This window comes from Mytilus galloprovincialis, chromosome 8 (genome assembly GCF_965363235.1).
Source record: "Mytilus galloprovincialis chromosome 8, xbMytGall1.hap1.1, whole genome shotgun sequence".
Taxonomy (NCBI): Eukaryota; Metazoa; Mollusca; class Bivalvia; order Mytilida; family Mytilidae; genus Mytilus; species Mytilus galloprovincialis.
The window spans coordinates 35579556-35597446 of NC_134845.1; the positions used below are offsets into that span (position 1 = coordinate 35579556).

General features: G+C 33.1%; 1 long non-coding RNA gene across 1 annotated transcript; it reads right to left on the minus strand.

The window, feature by feature from the left end:
• Positions 1–11428: 11428 nt before the first annotated feature.
• Positions 11429–15011, minus strand: LOC143043257 (uncharacterized). The gene is made up of 3 exons (XR_012968274.1): positions 14917–15011; positions 13985–14069; positions 11429–12086 (listed from the first exon to the last, which is right to left on the minus strand). It is a non-coding gene; the product is annotated as an uncharacterized LOC143043257 (long non-coding RNA).
• Positions 15012–17891: the final 2880 nt, after the last annotated feature.

A 17891-nucleotide genomic window follows, 5' to 3' on the forward strand; every position in this document is an offset into this window, starting at 1 on the left:
TATATGTGATCTAATTTTCCAAGCGGCTGCATTTGAATAAATGCATAGTTTTACTGTCAGAGATTTAGAATAAATTATCTAACTTGTGCTGATTTGGCCAAGATTAGTAGAATAAATATAAAATTATATGCGCACAGATCTATACGTTGGACATGATAAAACAAAATGATATTCGTCTTCCAAAACATTCATATTGCAACATATACAAATTCTATTTTCTCTTTGAGTATTCAGATAACGACCAACTTCAACATTTAATCTAAGTGTGCCGCTACGCAATTTTGTTGATATAGATACATTACAATGAAAATCTAAGTATCTTTCAAAACCAAATTCTACTTTATATCGTTTATAAATACAAAGTTTGTTACATTCTTCTAAAGCTGAAGATTCCACTGACATATTAAAACAGACTATTTTGACCGTTATGTTAATTAATCTTAATTACAAAAGGAACGGTTAGATATATGTCACCTGACTTTGAATGTTACCTTCACGCAAAAATGGACAGATTCATGCTGTGATGTTCACTTAGCAGATCGTCTGTATATTCAAGAAGGTACAGGTGCTATTTCATTACCATATCTGAGGAACTGATCTTAGGTCATAAAAATAAAAGTCAATCAACACTTAGGCCATATGGTATCATAAAGTTTTACCTTAAACTATTAATCTCACCAGGCGACAGTTAGAGACAATTTATATACCCTTAATAATCGTAATCATGTGCTGACAGTTAGGTACCATTAAAATATATGTTCAAAATGCTAGCCCTGTCAGATTGCATGCGTGTAGTTACATAAATGTTTTGTGCTTAATTCAAATGCAACGGATATTGACAATTTTTGAAAGGAGGGGGAGATGGGTCGTTCAGCATTTTATTTTGATATATTGTGAAGCATGCATAATATTGTATACAGAACATATATATATATATATATATATATATATATATATTATATAGCCTTTTCAGAATAGTCGTCTGGCGCGAAAAGGACGATAACTCAATTTTAGAATTTAATATTTTTGGAGACGGTCAATTTCCGGAATTCCATGCTTGATCATCCCGATTTTTTCTTTGGCCGTTGACAACAGAATTATTGCTGCATTCTTTGACAATAAGGTATATTTAACAAGGCAGTATTATCAATGTATTATCGTGGTATCAATATATGTTAGAAATGTTAGATACCTGAATTATTTGTAACTTTGGCAAGGACAATTCATCACGTCCCCTGAAAACATGATTTTGTAATATATCACTTATCGGCATCTCCGGGCGGCAAGCCAGATTAATTTCCTGACGATCTTTACTACAGCATTCTGATTGTTGTTAATTGCTACATATTTCCGCTTTTTTGTAAATCGATGTTTGTTTACATTATCAACAAATGTGAGTAATATTCTAGGTCGAGTTGTCGTTCGTGGTGTATAGTTTGTTCCAAACCATTGTTTGTTTCTGGTACAGGTTGGCAGTTGTTTATCAACAATAAAGTTGTTGCAACATAAACACATGTTATTTTCAGTGTGTATGTGTGTTATTTCTTTCTTTCTAATTAGTTATGATTGTTTATAAAAACAAAATGTTTTTAAATTCATTTGGAAGACAGGATTGTCATGTAATTGTTATTTCCCTTGTTTAAAAATAGAAATTGCGTGTTTCTATATTTAACGATTTGCATGACACTATTTAGTACATATTTGTTAAATAATATAGATATTGCTGTTTTGAATTCATTGTTAAAGAGAATTATATATGTTCTAAAATTCAATATTTGCATCGTTGCTTATCATTTATAACCTTTGTTGAAAGACTTAATCCTTTTAGATAAGTTGTTTGAAAATATTGTTGGTTACAGACTTTACCGACCGTGCGAGGGCTGTATAGCCAGTCAAGGTCGTTAAACACCACCATATATATGGTTACAAACTTCCATCTGTTGTTTGATTGAAAGCAGTCAATGACGCTTTTCAAGGACTGCCAACGCTAATGCTGTATATGGTTGGTAACAACTTTGAATGATTGAGATGTTTATGAACTGACATTCAGTCCGACCATGGGAAGCTGTGCTCTTCCGGATGCGTGCTCAATTATTGGAGTCATTCAATGCTACATTTCTCTACTTTAGGTCTTCATAATAAAAATTGTACTTATTGAAAAAAAATATATATTGTTTTCATTTATTTTATTTAGATAGCGCTATCACATTCGGCATCCATCGTATTTTTATTTATCAGTTGTCAAATTAGACCAATCTGTGGTCTGCATAATTGATCCTTTTTCATACATGTCAGACCCCACTCCTTTATTTCTTTAATGGCTTTCAGTTATTTGGTGGACACAGGGAATTGATTCCCAGTTCCCTCCCCAAACTCCTACTTCACTCCATATTCTGTTCCTCTGCACTCTTATTTTTTCATCAACAAGAATTATCCCTGTTTTATCAAACTTTTCTCACGATTAAGACCACCCTGCCTCAAGCTTTCATCCATCAAATTCTCATTTTGTAGTCCTCTTATTCCACAGTTCCCATAATTCTGTCCAACCCCTTTAAAGTGTCACAATGACTCGCACCCATTAACAACCCATCATTCGACAAATTATATTAAACAACCTGATTTGTTTCCTATATGCAAAAATTACGAGTCAGGTTTTTTTGCTTTAATATAAATGGCCATTTTTTTTCACACATCTCGTTTTTGAACTCCCATGAATATTTGTTACTATCAACTACATGGCATCAATGCACACAATTCAAACTATCTTTTCACAAAACCACAAAAATTGCATAGCAAATACATTCTCAGGGTTTTTAATAAAGTTTACTTTGCGAGTACAAAGTGAGGAATTAATTATAAAACAATTTGGTAAAGCAAAATAAATATCTAAAAGATGTTTTAACAATAGACTATAGTGGATGAACTACCCCTTCGTGTAACAAGATTCATCTCTCCTGGGATTTAAACACATTGAGATTGAGATTGAATTGTTTCCCTTTGATAACAACCAGTTCCAAAGCAAGATTATTTGTTTGATGATTTTTAATTGATTAACAATATTTTGATAAAGGAAAAGGATAATACTTTCAATTTCAAGGTCTCACAAAGGCTTTTTCACCTTCTATTCTAATTTTACATTAAAAACCCAAATTTAGATGAAAAGGTTAATATATATATATATAGTTTGGCATTTGATTACATACTTTTAATGCACAGTTCTGTCGTATATTTATTTTTGTGTCAGAAAATTCACGTTAGTAGGTAAAAAAATGATACTAAATGCGATTTTTTTTTGTTATACTACAATTACTATAGAAAAAAGACCCCCCCCCCCCCTTAGACAAAAAGAAAACAATTATTGTCGTCTTGTCGAAAGCAAGGAGGTCTTTAAGATTTATGAGTGAAATGGCTGCCTACTTGGATCTTTTGACATACATCCTTCTTTTTGACAAGTTTCGCGAAAGCGATACTTAGCGATGCTAGGTTCCGTCGTCAGCATTCACGCCGACTAATTCAGCATCGTTGTCAAACATAATGGAATTTCGGGAAATTGGGAGCTTCTTTCTGTCCAAAATACAGTATCCAGGGCAAAATTTTGCAAATATTTATTTTCATTTTTCCGTAGTTTACTACTAGATGGACTTCGTTTTTCCTGAACAGTTAATTTCATGTTTTGTCTGAAGTAAAGGTTTTCGTGCAGTCGTCAATAACCGTTTTGTTTAATCGTCCAGTTGCAAGTTAAATGCATATCCATGCAGGTCAAGATCATGATAATGATATATGAATGTTGAAACTATTTTGTTCTACATTGCGCTGGACTTTCACTCGTGTGTTCAAAATGCAACAGTCAGAGTAAAGACATTTATATATCTTATAAGTGGGTGCGGCTTTTTTGCTAAGATTTTAATTCCATATGACGATCTGTAGCTGTTTGATTTTATGGGAACTTTATATTTTTATTATGGTTTGAACAAGGAACGTATATACTGTACCAAGGTTTAACGGTCAGATTATTTATACAATATTGAAAACATAACATTTATGAAGCCATGATGTTTATTTTTTATTGAATACATCGCATAATATCATTCATTACGACTATGTGTTATGACCAGCAACAACTTTTCAAAAAGCTCCGTCTTACATGACAATCATATATGGTTTAGATTGTTTATCTATATTCTCCCGAAAAAAGGCTAAAGAGAATAAATTATGTAGTGTCACCATTGTATGATATACTGTTTTGGCAATTAATGCCATTACGCCAGCATGTTTCTGGAAATTATTCTCAATCAACAAAAAATTATATTTCTGCCCATAAACTTCTTCAAAGTTCTTAACAGCTTCCAGTGACTTGAAGGACCTCGTTCCTTCTATATCAAACATTTCGTTTTGGCTTTTTGCAAGCAGTAATTTCAATTTTCTTTTCCAATTTTCTCCCGTAATTTTTAAACACTATGTCCTGAAATTTTTCAAAATATTACTTATTTTACTTTATTACACATAAACATAAACAAACAAAAAACAGATGACACTCAACGACTTCACAAGTAAACGGGAAAGCGGCAGGCGTCCTAATAAACGCCTATTAAACATCGAATATTGATGTGTACCATATATGACTTTGCCCCCAGTTCAACCAAATCTCGTATATTCTCGCATGAGTTTTAATTAAACGTTTGACCCACTCAGAATTCTAGGTCGCGAACAAGCTTTCCCTGAACTACTGTATTATAACTTACCTTTATTAAACTGATACAGGTAATTAAGTACTTTGGGTTATAATGTTTAGTCTTTTCTACCAAATCCAACGTTAGCCATAAAATGTCGTCTGTCTTATACCCGTCCATATTAACAACTAAATACAAGGAGTGTTTGTAATAAGAATACAATTCAATTCAATTCAATATTTTTATTTACGTCTCACCTTATGTATAAAATTACACAATATATTTATAAAAGATACATTTTGTATACATAATTAGCCAATCTGTACAGATTTATGAGAGACGATAATCAACTAAAACAATATGTATATTTACATAATAAATATTAAACCTGAATGGTAAATTATACAACAAGTATTCACTTATTATTTAAAATATAAAACTTCTCGGCGTCTTTTAAGACACAGCTATCACGTAGTATGTCCGAATATGAATGTTTGTTTATTCTCGAGAAGATGGGGAGGGGGGGGGGGGCTTTTTTATAAAACCGTAAGATATAAATACAATACTCTAGTTCAGGGAAGCAATGCGCATGTGCAAGATCGATCGTGATTTTGCGTTATCGACTAATTAGATACGAGATTTGATAAACTGGGGGCATTATCAGTTTATTGATTTACCAGATCGGCATCGTTATTACTGTAGTCATATGCATAATTTATTTTCACATGCTATGGCAAACGAAAATATATACAACATATGACAAATAAAAGGCAGCAGAGAACAGAAATTACAGAGTATACAATAATATTATGACATTATATGTGATCTAATTTTCCAAGCGGCTGCATTTGAATAAATGCATAGTTTTACTGTCAGAGATTTAGAATAAATTATCTAACTTGTGCCGATTTGGCCAAGAATAGTAGAATAAATATAAAATTATATGCGCACAGATCTATACGTTGGACATGATAAAACAAAATGATATTGGTCTTCCAAAACATTCATATTGCAACATATACAAATTCTATTTTCTCTTTGAGTATTCAGATAACGACCAACTTCAACATTTAATCTAAGAGTGCCGCTACGCAATTTTGTTAATATAGATACATTACAATGAAAATCTAAGTATCTTTCAAAACCAAATACTACTTTATATCGTTTATAAATACAAAGTTTGTTACATTCTTCTAAAGCTGAAGATTCCACAGTCTTTTAAGAATAAAACTACAGGTTTTGGCACATAGTCTTATAATATCTTGATTCGGAAATAAAAATACCATTTTCGGACAATCTGTAAAACTATTAAAATGTTCATCAATTTTAATAGACTCAGTAAAAAGAACTCGTCTAAGATCATTATAAACAGGACAATGTAAAATAACATGATATTCATCTTCGACAGTATTAAAACAATAAAAACAACATCTCTCTTCCAGCGGAAAATCTTCATACCTCCCAGTTTCAAGTCTAATAGGAGCCACCCCACAAATCTAGTAATCTAGTTATACACCTCTGGATACGGCTGACGGGGTTTCTTACCCAGACACACCTATCCCTCGGTGTATAACTATTACGTGCACGACAGGTTCACACTATAGTTGTACGTAGATATGTTGTTGTATGGTATTCATGTTATTCATGTTGATAAAACTATAGGATTCACTCCTTACCACAGCAGCATAATAGTACTCGGGTGCAGGCTTTAACCTAATAATAATATATTGTGCAAATTCTTAAGTACGATTGTGTATTTAAGATATATGTCATACTTTGATAGTTTCACGTATCAGGTATGTAACAAGGCCATGCCTAATCAGTGTGTGTTTTAACACAGATGAACCCAACTTCGGCAAAACGTGGAATATATATATTTATCATATATTTAGTACAAAATACAGCTATTTTGTATATCTAATAAAGGTTGTTTTTCCAGTCTGTATCACCTACCCTGTATCGCATACCCCGTATCGCATAGCTAAACCCGTATCGCATACCCCGTATCGCATGGTAAAACCCGTATCGCATACCTTTTTTTTTTTTTTTTTTTTTTTTTACATAAAGTTTTTTGTTTTTTTTTTTTTGCTTAAGAAAAAAATTCCTCAAAATAGGTCATTTTTTTTAATGACGTCATTGTTTGGTATGTAACGTCACGAACGTCAAGTTTTCATATTGTATGTGACGTCACGAACATCAAGTTTGCATATTTTTTGGCACACTAAATGCAACTATAAAAAATACAAAACACTCAAATAAATACAATAATAAACAAAATATTTTTAAAACAGCAGCAGGCAAATGGTAAGGTAACCCAGGTGCTTTGTATAAGCAGTTATTTTAAGGCTTTGAACCAAGACAAAAGCAGAACTGAAGGTAACCCAGTGCTAATCTATCGGGATCAGAAAACAGTTCATATAATATAATACTCTTCTGTTGAAATATATGATAAAGCGTATAATACATGGCAAAATCCGTATCACATGCCGTATCACCCTCGACCAATATCATCCCTCGGGCCTAAAGGCCCTTGGGCTGATATTGATGTCTCGGGATGATACGACATATGATACGGATTTTGCCATGCATTATTCTCTATATATATATATATATAAGCGTATGGTAAAACTATGAATAAAATAAACTATGAAAAAGGCGTTTCACGCAAAGACCGCAAGTGCAATTCTTAGTTATTGACAACAAGTTCACAAATTATATTATTTATATACATGTCTGACTGAATAACTATCTGTATAAATCTATAAAATTCACCTGGATCGTGACAGGCGTTCGTTGGCTCTAAAAACTAAGCTCAATTGCAATCTGTAGATATATCTAAAGAAAATAGAAAGGACAGTTGTTGTCAATTAAAAATCTTAAATTGGGAGAGAAAACTCAATATAGAATATCATGTAATAATATTGTTAAAAGATAGAATAGAACTAATAAAAAATACTCGAACTTTATATAGACAGATGCAAAACATGGAAAAACAATCTATCCAAAATAAACTTCAAAACATGGAAATGACTTTTAAAGCTCTTACACCGGTTATCAAACATAACACACACCTTATATAATCCAAAATCAACCAACATTTACCATGTACAACTTTGCTGTTTCAACTATCATCTCCCTACTCTGATGTATGATGGTGTGCCGATAATGGCAATTTATGTGGTCAAAGATTTCATATATATATCATTAAAACATGATATATGCTTTGAGAGAGAAGAGACCAAACGATCATCGGACTGAATATATTTCTATCTATGTAGTACCATCACCGTACCATTGTTCTTTTCATGTTAAACATCCACACTAATGAGAATTATACCCAAATAAATGAATATAAGTACTCTATTTTCTTTCCATTCCGCCATATTGCATATAGTAAAAGTAGCCTCGATCTCATCTATCATGTTCAAAGGTACCAGGATTATAATTTAATACGCCAGACGCGCGTTTCGTCTACATAAGACTCATCAGTGACGCTCAGATCAAAACAGTTTAAAGGCCAAACAAATACAAAGTTGAAGAGCATTGAGGACCCAAAATTCCACGGTCTCATAATTGATTTCTGTCGTAAAACACCTCACATGCTCCATATTTTAAGTACTATTTCGACAATGAAAATTGTAATAATAAACTTTATTCAATTTAGAAATTGTAGTTAAGACAATAACAATCAAAACAAAGGAGTTAACAAAGACTCACAAAACCAAAGGACATTTACATCAACAGTTATAAATAATAATTAAGAAACAACACGAACTCCACTAAAAACCGGGAGTGAAATCAGGTGCTCCGGAAGGGTAAGCATTTCCTGCGCCGTATACGGCACCCGTGGTGTTATTTCTTTGCTCAGTTCGGTAATGATGGAAGGTTATTATGACTGAGGAAGAATATCAGATATGATATATGACACACTTTTGTCATAATAGCCAATCAGCTCATGATGGCGACCGTAAAATTTCTTGAGTGATGACCCTAATTTGATTGATTCATAGCCCTGTCTTAGCAACTTTTGAGAAAGTAGTATTCCTCGTTCAACAAAATCAACGTACTTTGAGCTAGCTGTAGAGTAACGTATCAATTGAGACATATATACTCCATATGCTGGTGCCGCTAGGATGTTGCTACACAGAAATGGACAGTTGACTATAGGAAAATTAAAATCATCGCGTTTGTCATTAATTTTGGTATTCAACCTACCATCAGTAGTCATTTCGAGAAAAAGGTCTAGATATGAAGCAGATTTATCTGTGTCGGTTGTATCTTTAATTTCAAGTTCACTTGGATATATTAAACGTAAGTGATCATTGAATCTATTATTATTAAGAGACAGTACATCATCAATATACAGAAAGGTGAAATAAAAAGACTGGGCTAATTTCTTTTCTCCTTTCTTGGATAAATTCTGCTTCATATGAACATTAAAAACAAATCGGCAAGTAGAGGAGCGCAATTGGTACCCATTGGGATTCCAATTGTCTGTTGGAAGACCAAATCTCCAAATTCAACAAATATGTTGTCAATTAAAAAGTCCAGCATGGCAATGATATCCTCGTCGATATATTTTCTCCTTGACTCATCAGTGACGCTCAGATCAAAACAGTTTAAAGGCCAAACAAATACAAAGTTGAAGAGCATTGAGGACCAAAAATTCCACGGTCTCATAATTGATTTCTGTCGTAAAACACCACATGCTCCATATTTTAAGTACTATTTCGACAATGAAAATTGTAATAATAAACTTAATTCAATTTAGAAATTGTAGTTAAGACAATAACAATCAAAACAAAGGAGTAAACAAAGACTCACAAAACCAAAGGACATTTAAATCAACAGTTATAAATAATAATTAAGAAACAACACGAACTCCACTAAAAACTGGGAGTGAAATCAGGTGCTCCGGAAGGGTAAGCATTTCCTGCGCCGTATACGGCACCCGTGGTGTTATTTCTTTGCTCAGTTCGGTAATGATGGAAGGTTATTATGACTGAGGAAGAATATCAGATATGATATATGACACACTTTTGTCATAATAGCCAATCAGCTCATGATGGCGACCATAAATTTCTTTAGTGATGACCCTAATTTGATTGATTCAAAGCCCTGTCTTAGCAACTTTTGAGAAAGTAGTATTCCTCGTTCAACAAAATCAACGTACTTTGAGCTAGCTGTAGAGTAACGTATCAATTGAGACATATATACTCCATATGCTGGTGCCGCTAGGATGTTGGTACACAGAAATGGACAGTTGACTATAGGAAAATTAAAATCATCGCGTTTGTCATTAATTTTGGTATTCAACCTACCATCAGTAGTCATTTCGAGAAAAAGGTCTAGATATGAAGCAGATTTATCTGTGTCGGTTGTATCTTTAATTTCAAGTTCACTTGGATATATTAAACGTAAGTGATCACTGAATCTATTATTATTAAGAGACAGTACATCATCAATATACAGAAGGGGAAATAAAAAGACTGGGCTAATTTCTTTTCTCCTTTCTTGGATAAATTCTGCTTCATATGAACATTAAAACAAATCGGCAAGTAGAGGAGCGCAATTGGTACCCATTGGGATTCCAATTGTGTTATATATCAGTATGTATGGTCAGATTATGTTTCTGTATGTGAGAGAGAGTTGTTCCCCTTTTGTTAGTACTTTGTATCTATGTTTGTGACGTCAGCTTTGTCTGATTAAAATGTAGAAAATGAAAGCTGTGTCTTTTTATGTGTCCGTATTATATATCAGTATGTATGGTCAGATTATGTTTCTGTATGTGAGAGAGAGTTGTTCCCCTTTTGTTAGTACTTTGTATCTATGTTTGTGACGTCAGCTTTGTCTGATTAAAATGTAGAAAATGAAAGCTGTGTCTTTTTATGTGTCCGTATGTTATCGCCTCCATCCATGCTACCAGAGCGATTCCCCTAGTCTGTAATAATTGTCTGTTGGAAGACCAAACCTCCAAATTCAACAAATATGTTGTCAATTAAAAAGTCCAGCATGGCAATGATATCCTCGTCGATATTTTTTCTCCTTGACTGTATAATTTTTCACAAAGTAAGCTGAATTCCAGCCCAAAACTAGATATTATAGTTATTTACCTCTTTCTCAATGTATTTAAATAGAAAAGATTTTTTTTATAAACAAATAGTATTGTGATTGCAAATTACGACAATACGCGTGACTTACGATATCATTGCGCAACTGTATGCGCAAACGGTGCGAAAATTTAAACCCCCGAACTACCTTAAGATCTGTAAGTTGTATGTGTCGTTTGGTTCTTGTTTTGACGTATTCCTTATGTCCTAATTTATATCCGTCTTAGGTATATAGATTATACTACTGTATCAGGTGTGATACGATATTTATCCAGTCGAGACCGATAGATTTAAAATTTTATACGCGAGGATTGCCGCGCGTTTTGAATACTTTAAAACTAACTGTCAAAAGTGGATAAATATCGTATTGCACACTATTTGGTGGTGTTTCGCTGCTAATAATTTTTTAACAATATGCAGAAAAATTCAATCCTTTCTTTCGAATGATCTGTAGAAAGGTTTGTTCTTTTTATGTGACATCATCAAGCATGGTCGCCTTTTTTCTGTTTGTGGTAATAGGAAATTCAGAGGAATGGCAAGACAATTTGACGACATAAGAGAATTTTTACTGAGGAAGTAGTGAGATCAAACGAACTACACGTTGATTAATTAAAAAAAATCAACATGCCAGGAAATAGATAAATCGTGTAAGAATAAGAAAAATATATTTCTTACAAAGTTGAAGTTACAATAAAATACATTACAATGTACTAATGATAAAAACATGGAATACATGTTTTGTTTTAGGTATAAGGTAGACAAATCTTTAAAAAAACACTTTGAAAACATTTGTTAGCCAATAACTCGATAAAAAAGTGTAACAATACAAAAATGGTAAACTTTATTTACTATCATTCACTGCTTATATGTTTTGTTCCATTATATGTTTTAGGCTGATCTGATGAACTATTATCTTATATTTAGATCTTGGTTACGCTGAAAATGTTATATTCACTATATAGGTCCGATCCAGAATTCATTTGTACATAAATCCTGTCGCCTACTTCCAGAAGATAGTCGATAGTTAGTGATGCCTCGTTATAAGTTAGGTCGGTGAATAGCCACCCCAAAATCGAAACAACTCCATTGGTGTCCTTCCTTACAGTAAGGTGAGCGGGTGAAAAGCCAGACATCATGGTAACAGATATTAAGTAAATACCACCTTGATTAGCTGGAACAGTAAATATACCTGTATTGGTATCATATCCACTACCCGCCGCGGGACTGTAAATTTTCTTGGTGTATTTGACTTTATTTCCTACACCCACTGTTAGGGGACCATTTTGTAATGAATATGAAAATGCAGCTGAAAAAAAATTAAAAAAGATTTTGAAAAGTACAATATACACAATACATAAACGAACATGCCTTTTAAAAATCATTGAACATTGAATAATGTTTCATTAGAGATGGTGGTAGAGCAGCTTGTTTCTTCGAAATAGCATTGTCAACCGAGGCGAGTTGAGATTGACAATGTTTATCGACGGGTGAAAATTTGCTCTATCATCCGTTACATTCAGTAGAAATGTAACAAAAGTAACGAGATGTATGTTAATTATGTAAAACAGTATATGAAAAACATCATAGCCTGAGATAGAGTAAACTGTCTCCCTCGTATTAATCAATCAAAATCTGGTATTTCATCGTAAGTTTTATAACATATATTTATACCAAGTAACAACACGTTATTCTCTTACGATGTGCATAAGAAATTTTGAAACTTGATAGATATCTAACAAGTTTTATACAGTAATTCCATTTTGCTGCATTTCAAAATCTTTTCTGTTTTTTGCACATGATTATGCTATCAATATGAACTCAATCCCTTCTCTTCCAAACAAGATATTTCAAAATCTGTTTGTAAAGTAAGTATAGAATGAATTGGTTCCAGTTACACTTTTGTCATGCTAAGATAATGATCAATAGATGAAGTTTATCTTTAAAATGGTAAAAGAAAAAAGTTGAAGCTCTCATCAGGCAAATTTCTTTAGTATTTTTCATATATTTCAGGGAAGAAAGTTTGGCAATTTAAGTAACAGAATGTATAAATTTATGATAACGGCATATATTTTAATTATGAGTACACATTTTGTCTATGGAAGACAAACGTTGTCATTATAAACCAAGATAAGATATCAAAACTTCTATTTTTAGTGTCGGTGCAGCAATATGAATTGAAATATGTAAAGTTAGAGCTTACAGCCGACGTAATTGTGTAAAGTTAGATCTTAAAGCCGAAATAATTGTGTAAAGTTAGATGTTAAAGCCGACATGATTGTGTAAAGTTAGATATTAAAGCCGACATAATTGTGTAAAGTTAAATCTTGTAGCCGACATAATTGTGTAAAGTTAAATCTTATAGCCGACATAATTGTGTAATCATTATATTAGTCAATGCATCATACGTTACTATATTTATTGATTGGTAATACCGACATATACATTTTTGTTTTTGATTAATGTGAACAAATTTATTTGATTCTCTAACTATCCTGGCATATCAAAACTACGGATTCCTAATACAGGTTCATTTTTGTTTTAATAACAAAAAGAAATAACAGGACTCTAAATTAAAGACGACCATCAGTTTTATTGTTGTATACCAACATTACTGTCAGTTAGCATGTTTATATTACCCTGTAACCAAATGTTAAATATTGTCATAAATATATTTCTTTTTAGAATACGTATGATACCCTTGTTATTCGATGCTCTCATAACCAAACTGTAAGGTTATGAATATGTACGGGCTGCTACATGATAAAACATGATAGAAGGGTAAGCAAATCGTTTTCGATATGCAAAAGGCAAATCGGAAATTCCCTTGAAGATTGAATACATGTAGTAATGTATATGATAAGAAACATGGACAATTTATCGTATGTTAACAGCCAATGCAAGCTAGCGCCAGGCATAAGTTGAAATAGTAAATGGTGGACCAACGCAAACGTTAACTATCATGGTTTAATCAAGGATGGTCGAAGTGAACTTTGTGCAAGACTCGTTTTAGAGTAATTTTAGTGGCTGATCCGTCTAAAGTTATTTTTTTTTTTGCAGTCACAAAATAATCCTATGACAAGCAGTCTTCTTGTTAAGTTAATGAGTGTCGTATTTGTTAGTCAGATTAAGCAACAGGAGGTTCTTGAAACACTTTCGCTATCAATACATGACATATTTGTACATTTTGGTAAATTAAAATCTTACCAGTACTTGCAAGACACATCGACAGAAACAAGATCCCTGTTAGAATAGTAGTCATTTTAATTGCCTTTGAAGCTGATAAGCGTATCTGCAAGAAAGAAAATTACCTAGATAATATGTATATGATTCTTAAATAGATAAATGCCATAAGGAAAACATCGTACATGCATGTGTTTAAACATGTATTCATCTTATTCAGTAAAAAAGTATCATAACAAATATCGAACTCAAAAATAAATTTTAAAAAATGAAAAGTTCGTAAAACCTAACCAAATCAAACTCGATTATATCAAACAACGGAAAAAACGTAAACGATATTTCAACTCTTCGGCTTAGGGCGGTCCAAATAAAGTTAAATCGAAATTTTAAAGAGATGTGCCAAATCTGGCAAAGTCAATCTAAGCCAAGGAGTTCAAAAACTATATGGCTTTGAAGACTACGTGTGGTTAATAAACAGAAAAAAATACCGGGAGTGAGTGTATCAATAATAGTTTATGTCAACGCGGGAGCTCTGACACTTTGCTTTAGACAAATCACAACAATTTGAAAGCTTAGTATATTACAAAAGCATTTTCAACCAACAATTAAAAATATATTAAATAAATAATTAAAAATAGAAAAAAATTACGACATTTATGATGTAGAAATAAAAGATGTGGTATGATTGAAAATGAGATAACTCTCCACAAGAGATGATTATTGATTATCATTTTCTACTGAACTAACAACATGTATGTTTGAAAAAAGAATATATTATTTGTGTAAACAAAACAGCGCACTGATATAAAATGTAAAGGAAAAAACAAATAAAGGTGAACAATCTTTATACAACTTATTTTCTGAAATAATTAGTTTGGCTAAATCACTTATGTACGTTTTAATTTCAACTGTTAGCAATTATTGAAGAAAATACCTACTGAAACACACACACTTACCTTTATAAATAATATAAGGCTCTGCTGCTACAACTCTGAAGTTGAAGTTTTGTCAATCAAAGGTGTGTGGATATATGTATAGGGGAACACCAGCTTATATACCCTAAATCACTGTCATGCATATTCATTTTTCCTACACATCAAACGAAAAAAAAAGCAGGATGCATTTGTTTGCAATTAAAAAATGTAATAGAAATTTTAATGCATAGGAAGCATTTTAAGATGTTTATCGGTAAAATTGTCTTTACTTTTAAACAAAGTGAAAAGCATTGCTTTACACCAAAAGATGCTATCATGAATCATGAAAATGCATAAATGAACATTTAAAGGGAAAGATGTTCTAACATGAAGTATATGTGGATTTTCAAATAGAGAAGGGGTAATATGCCAGCTTTAGCTGGCACTTATGGTAGAAGCATCGTTTTGGAATTAAGAACGATAACTCTCTCTACACGACCCATCTGAAAAGTTTTGTCACTCTCGTTAAATCTCGTACGATTATTTTTTTTAATTTCGGCCGAATTTAACGTTTCAACGCGAGCTTAAAAAAACGGGACAGATCGGAATAATTTCGATGTTTAGGCCACACCAATTTGATTCCTTGTTCGACGGACCCGCCCGCACCTTTTTTTTTTCAAAACAGAATTTTTTTTTTTTTTATATATTCCCGCTTCCCGCATCCGGAAATGTAGTCATGTCCATTTCCCGCACCGTTTTTTTTTGTAAATATTATAAAAAGATATAAACATTTGTTTTTAAAATCACAGTCTAACCTGTATATAACGATTTTAAACATAAAAGCACCCCACCACACTTTGTAAATATCTGTGAGAATATTTGTTTCAGCATGAAACCTATTCATCCAAAGCGGGAGTGCTCCGTCTTCTTCTTCTTCTTTTGTAGCTCCCTCCTATTGTAGGAGAACCACCGTCCTTGTGTAACGGCGTAGACTTTTAAAATCCCAACATCATACGGACACTCACATATTACGGAATAGTTATATATATATACACACAGATGTAAATCTTATCCAAGCTATTTACATTAAGTCATCAGGTTAAGAAAAATCCCTATAATCGTGATATTTACATTGATTAAAGGAATATCTGTCACTACTGTTACATCTTTTAAGTCATTCACAATAGCTCCTGCCCATAATCTGCGGTAATTACGAATTGTCGGCCAATAGAGTCGCTCGCTTTTGGTATAGTTTGTAGCATAGGCCTCTTGAGATTGTTTCTATCCGAGTTTTCTCTGTATTTTTGAGAAAGTGGAAAAACGAACAGTCAATGATCAATCTAGCTAAATACTCGTTGTTATAGAACAATTCATGGAATAATGTCTCATCATTCTCTCCTCTCAAGCATGTTCGGACAAAGGTTTTTAACTCCTGCAAAAATGGTGATCTAGTAGTTTTCAGCACTGTGCATTTAATCAAGAAGTGAATAATATCCTCAGTCTCAATATGACATAACTGACAAATTGGTGATACTTCTGACTTTGAATGTTTTGCTTTTGAACTTTGCAGTACGATTGTTCCCACTGCTATTTTGGCTTTTAGGTGTGCCATAATTATTGCAAACGGTTCATTACCACAGCTTGTCCAGATGTTGTGTGGTTTTCCTGGTACTGTATCACTTAAGTTCATATATTTTAAAGTAGATTTATTCTCTGATTCTTGTTGTAGAGTTAAAATGAAATGACTGCTAATAGTTTGATTGACCAGTTTGTTCCAAGTTTCTTTTATTGGTGGGTTATCAATGAGATCATGAGGAGAAGGTAAGTTATATTGATCCGCAATTTCGGCTACTTTTGGAAACCAGCTTCCAAAGCTGATGGATTTCATGGCAAGCTGACGGATCGCAATATCTTTTTCCACTGATTCGTCATTCCTGATGATATTACCAAATGTTTTAAGGATTTTCTTGTGAATTTCACCTATGATAGGGATTCGTCCTAGTAGAAGGAGAGATGCTGAGTTAGCTGTTCTTATTTGAAGGTGTTGGATTTGTTTGATGAGTTTCCTATGGTACACCTCTAGTTTCGCCATGTCATTTCTTAAATGTTTATTACATCTAGGCCATACAGTAATCTGGGTATCACATAAATCTGAATAAGATGTGCTGAAACATGAGGATTTACACCGTTTAGCCCGTGGAGCCCTGCACCCATTAGAGAGTAAGCGGTCTTTCTAGCTGTAATCACTCGCTTGCATATCACCTCTTTTGAACCTGATTTTGATGTAGAGTCCCTCTCAATTCCTAGATGCACAGCTGATTCAGAAGTTGATAACTCTTTGTTGTTTAGTGACCATGATCTATTTTCCTTGTCGTTTAGTACTAGAATCGTCGACTTTTGTTCACTTAGTAAATATCTCTGTTTGTTCGCATAATATGCTTGTACGTCTAACATTGTTTGGAGCTCAGTGGGGCTCTTCGATATGAAAGTGACATCGTCGGCCACAGTTGGGATGCCGCAGTAGGTACATCCAATATATGCCCCCAATTGGTTTTTCTCAAATGTCTCTAACAGTTTATTAATAAAAATTTTGTAAGCAGTGGGTGACCATACGCCCCCCTGTCTCACTCCTTGTTGTTCTTGAATAGGTCTTGAGATGTTTCCATTCCATTTTATTTTTGATGTAACTTCCTCGTACCAGTGTTTGAAGAATAGCCAGTTGTCCCCATGTAGTCCAAAGTTATACATTTCTCTCAGTAGACCCAAGTTCCAAAGAATATCAAACGCCTTTTTTGCATCCATAAGTGCTATATACAGGCTTGAGTTTGACTTGTTTGCTTCTGTTATAAGCTCTGTGAGTATTAAGGCAGCAATTGCAGGCATTTGTCCTTTGGTAAATCCTTTCTGAAGTCTGCTTTGTTGTTTGATTACTGAATCTTGGTTGTTTTGAAGGTGTAGCTTCTCTACAATTTTTCCAATGAACATAGTGATGACAATTTTTCTGTAGGAGTTTGGAT